Below are 5,000 nucleotides of genomic sequence, written 5' to 3'. Positions count from 1 at the left end.
ATTAATTTCAAAATAAACATCACTTTACTAACTTCAAAATAAAATTTCGCTTTTCTAACTACAAAATAAATTTCGCTTTACTAACTTCAAAATAAACTTCGCTTTGCTAACTTCAAAATAAACTTCGCTTTTCTAACTTCAAAATAAACTTCGTTTTTCTAACTTCAAAATAAACTTCGCTTTGCTAACTTCAAAATAAACTTCGCTTTTCTAACTTCAAAATAAACTTTGCTTCACTAACTTCAAAATAAACTTCGCTTTGCTAACTTCAAAATAAACTTCACTTTTCTAACTTCAAAATAAACTTTGCTTCACTAACTTAAAATTAACTTCGCTTTGCTATCTTCAAAATAAACTTCGCTTTTCTAACTTCAAAATAAACTTTCCTTCACCAACTTCAAGATAAACTTCGCTTTGCTAACTACAAAATAAACCACGCTTTACTAATTTCAAAATAAACTTTGCTTCACTAATTTCAAAATAAACTTCGCTTTGCTAACTACAAAATTAATTTCACTTTACTAACTTCAAAATAAACTTTGCTTCACTAACTTCAAAATAAACGTTGCTTTGCTAACTTCAAAATAAACTTTTCTTTACTCGACTGACACCTGTATATATATTTTAAAGGAGTTATTGAATTTCTATATATCCTCGGCCTCCCCTGTCTACTTATGTTTTGTAGACGTGCGGAAGGCATTTGACAGAGTAAACTATCTGAAGCTCTTTTTGAAACTACGCAAAAGGGGAACTCCTCTATATCTCATCGGTATATTATACTGTTGGTTCACAACACAACAGTTCTGTGTCAAATGGGGCAATGTCCTGTCCCAGCAATTCGGCTCATCTAACGGTCTCAGGCAAGGAGGCATCCTCTCACCATACTTATTTAATGTTTACACAGACGACTTAAATATCAGACTGAATTCACTTCCCATTGGTTGTACAGTTAATGGCTTTACCATAAATAACCTTTGCTACGCTGACGATATGGTCCTCATCTCCCCCTCTGCTCAAGGCTTACAATGTCTCATCAATACTTGCAACGCATACGCTATTGAACATGACATAATCTATAACGAATCGAAGACACAGTGCATGTCTGTCCTTCCTAGATCGCTCCGTTTCGTAGAAGATCCACATATTTACCTTCAAAACCATCAGCTAGAATTTGTCAATGATTTTCCTTACCTAGGTCACATCATTACGAAAGATTTAAAGGACACATCTGACATTGAAAACAGGCGACGAAAACTGTGTTGTCTAGGGAACATGGTAACAAGAAGATTTGCCTTCTGCCGCCAAGATATCAAAAAACTCCTATTTCAAACCTACTGCTGTAACGTATACGGCTGCTCGCTATGGGCAAACTATACGCGAGAATCGATGAGACGTATCACAGTCATACACAATGATATCCTAAGGCGCCTCACCAATACCCCGAGGCACCATTCAGCTTCAGCGATGTTTGTTGAAAATAGTCTGGATAACCTGAAAACCATCATTCGTCGCTCTATAGTAAGTCTCACCTCCCGCCTACGATCTAGTGAAAATCCCCTAATTCAAAATGTGCTTGTAAGTGCAGCGAGAATAAAATCCAAAATGTGGAAAACCTGGAATACGGAAGCGTCAGTACAATGAATTGTATTCACTAATATTTGATAGTGTGGCTATGCCAAATCCTCATCACTAATAACTTTGGTATTATTCCCAGTATTGTTATGATAACGTGTTTTATTATGTTACATCTTTGTTGTCTGGATGTCCTGTATTTCCTTCACACCCCTGCTCAGTGACTAGATTTTTTTTCCTCCCCAGTGTCCCTTCATTTTCAAGCAATTTCTGTTCCAACATATCATTGTCATCTCCATTTTGTTTTCTTTTTTTTCTCTCTCTCCCGCTCTTTTTGTTTGCTAATATGTATGGTATCATCATTGCTAAGCATTAATTCTAATGTGACTTTGTTACCCAAACCTTAGATCTCTGCGGTCAACCTGCTAATTGATGTTTATAATATATCTCTGATGTATTGCATTTCTCATCTTTTTTTTTTTTTTTTTTTTTTTTGTACCGATGTCAAAAGTGTAAGATCACTGTACCCTTATTGTAACTCTGTATATGGCTTCTGCTGAAATAAAGATTATTATTATTATTATTATTATTATTATTATTATTATTATTATTATTATTATTATTTACTAATTTCCAAATAAACTTTGCTTTACTAATTTCCAAATAAACTTCGCTTTGCTAACGACAAAATAAATTTCGCTTCACTAACTTCTAAATAAACTTTGCTTCACTAACTTCAAAATAAACTTTGCTTTACTAATTTCAAAATAAACTTTGCTTTACTAACTTCAAAATAAACATCGCTTTACTAACTTCAAAATAAACTTCGCTTTGCTAACGACAAAATAAATTTCGCCTCCCTAACTTCTAAATAAGATTTGCTTCCCTAACTTCAAAATTAACTTTGCTTTACTAATTTTAAAATAAACTTTGCTTTACTAACTTCAAAATAAACATCGCTTTACTAACTTTAAAATAAACTTCGCTTTGCTAACTACAAAATAAATTTCGCTTTACTAAATTCAAAATTAATTTTGCTTCACTAACTTCAAAATAAACATTGCTTCGCTAACTTCAAAATAAACTTTTTTTTACTTATTTCAAAATAAACTTTGCTTTAGTAACTTCAAAATAAACTTTCGCTTTGCTAACTACAAAATAAATTTCGCTTTACTAACTTCAAAATAAACATTGCTTTGCTAACTTCAAAATAAACTTTCTTTACTAATTTCATAATAAACTTTGCTTTATTAACTTCAAAATAAACTTTGCTTTGCTAACTACAAAATAAATTTCGCTTTACTAACTTCAAAATAAACTTTGGTTCACTAACTTCAAAATAAATTTCGCTTTACTAATTCAAAATAAACTCTGCTTTACTAACTTTAAAATAAACTTTGCTTCTCTAACTTCAAAATTAACATCGCTTTGCTAACTTCAAAATAAACTTCGCTTTTCTAATTTCAAAATAAACATCGCTTTACTAACTTCAAAGTAAACTCTGCTTTGCCAACTTCAAAATAAACCTAGCTTTACAAACTTTGAAATAAACTTTGCTTTACTAACTTCAAAATAAACTTGCTTTGCTAACTTCAAAATAAACTTCACTTTGCTAGCTTTGAAAAAAACTTCGCTTTACTAACTTCAAAATAAACTTCACTTTGCTAGCTTTGAAAAAAACTTCGCTTTACTAACTTCAAAATAAACTCTGCTTTGCCAACTTCAAAATAAACCTAGCTTTACTAACTTCGAAATAAACTTTGCTTTACTAACTTCAAAATATACTTCACCCTGCTAGCTTTGAAATAAACTTCGCTTTACTAACTTCAAAATAAACTTCACTTTGCTAACTTCAAAATGATCTTTGCTTTACTAACTTCAATCTTGAACGGTGCCAGATCCGGGCATTTGCTGGGCGCCGTAGCTTTGGTTCAGTTAAAGTGTCACCCCGGGGTGTCGCGCCCCTTTCGATAATTATAAAGGCAAGTCCTTAAATACCTCCGCGGCGGAGGCTCATGTCCATCCATCTTCCGCGGGACAGGCCCACGCCACGCTTCCCGCCTTCCTCGCACGTGCCCTAGAACATTCCGCTGTAGGGTGCAACATTGTTGCAATTTTATTTAACCTTTCGATGTAAATCTCTTTTTATCTCTATTATTCGTCGACGGAAGCTTAGTAATAATCAGAAGAGGCAACAAATGAATTAAGCAATTAGAATTTTTAGAAATATCTAGGTTTTTTTTTTTTTTTTTTTTTTTTTTTTTTTTTTTTTTTCTTTTTTTTTTAAGGAGGATATCTTTAGTTCCTTGTCTTGGTGGTACACCAAAGACATACAAGAGTAAGACAGAATTTGTATTGTTTTGTATAATAGTGTCCAGAGGTGTTTTGATATTTGGTTAATTTTCACATAGTCCTGGTGTGCCTTAAACTCCATCAACGACCAAGATTAATAATTATAATGATAGTAATAATAATGATAATAGATAATAATAAAACATTTAATTTTTTGTCATTGACTAACAGAATGGAGGTGAATTAGACATAAAGCAAGATACATGACTTTTTTTTTTTTTTTTCTCAAAAACGTTTGAAATATTTATTTATAACCTTGCCCAAATACTTCAGCAAATTTTCAAGATTACGAGAAGGTTTTTTTTATATAACTTTCTTACTTCTGTGAAGTCTCGAAAAGCCACAAGGATCCCCGGGAAGGCGTCGGGGAGTGATGGCGGCGAAGACAAATGAGTAGGGACATGCGTACACGTCTCCCCCAACACTTTGATGATACACTCCTCTGCCATTTCGAGAATCCCAAGACACGAACACACACAGCTGCAACTGACTTATTCCTTCCTTTCCTTTTTTTCTACTCCTTCCTCTTTCTACTCCTTTTTTCCTCTTAGAATGTGTGAAAGAACTGACAGCAACAACAACTTTGGTGTTAAGGACAAGAACTCTTGAAATGTCGTGTGTGTGTGTGTGTGTGAGAGAGAGAGAGAGAGAGAGAGAGAGAGAGAGAGAGAGAGAACACTATTAGGCGAAGACCTATAAATTGGTCTGTTTAATTAAGTAAAAAATTGACTATTCTTATCAAGATAAATATGAAGTACGAATTTATTTTCTGTAATAAAAAGCTAATAAATTACTGTATTAGAGCACTGTAAAAGTATATAGATATGCATATAAACATTTACCAATTATATTCGGTTAATTTCAATGCAATTTTTATTCAAACATTTTTCACTTTAATTTTAACTCTCTCTCTCTCTCTCTCTCTCTCTCTCTCTCTCTCTCTCTCTACAAGAAAACTAATATTCATAAAGGCTGAAGTTATTGATACGACATAAATTCGCGAAGACGGATCGTGACAGATACGGCGACACCTGACACCTCCAACGTTGACAAAAGATGATGAACAACCTGCACAT

Source organism: Palaemon carinicauda, chromosome 9 (assembly GCF_036898095.1).
Source record: "Palaemon carinicauda isolate YSFRI2023 chromosome 9, ASM3689809v2, whole genome shotgun sequence".
Lineage (NCBI taxonomy): Eukaryota > Metazoa > Arthropoda > Malacostraca > Decapoda > Palaemonidae > Palaemon > Palaemon carinicauda.
The sequence above is the reverse complement of the archived record's forward strand: the minus strand, read 5'-3'. Positions refer to the sequence as shown.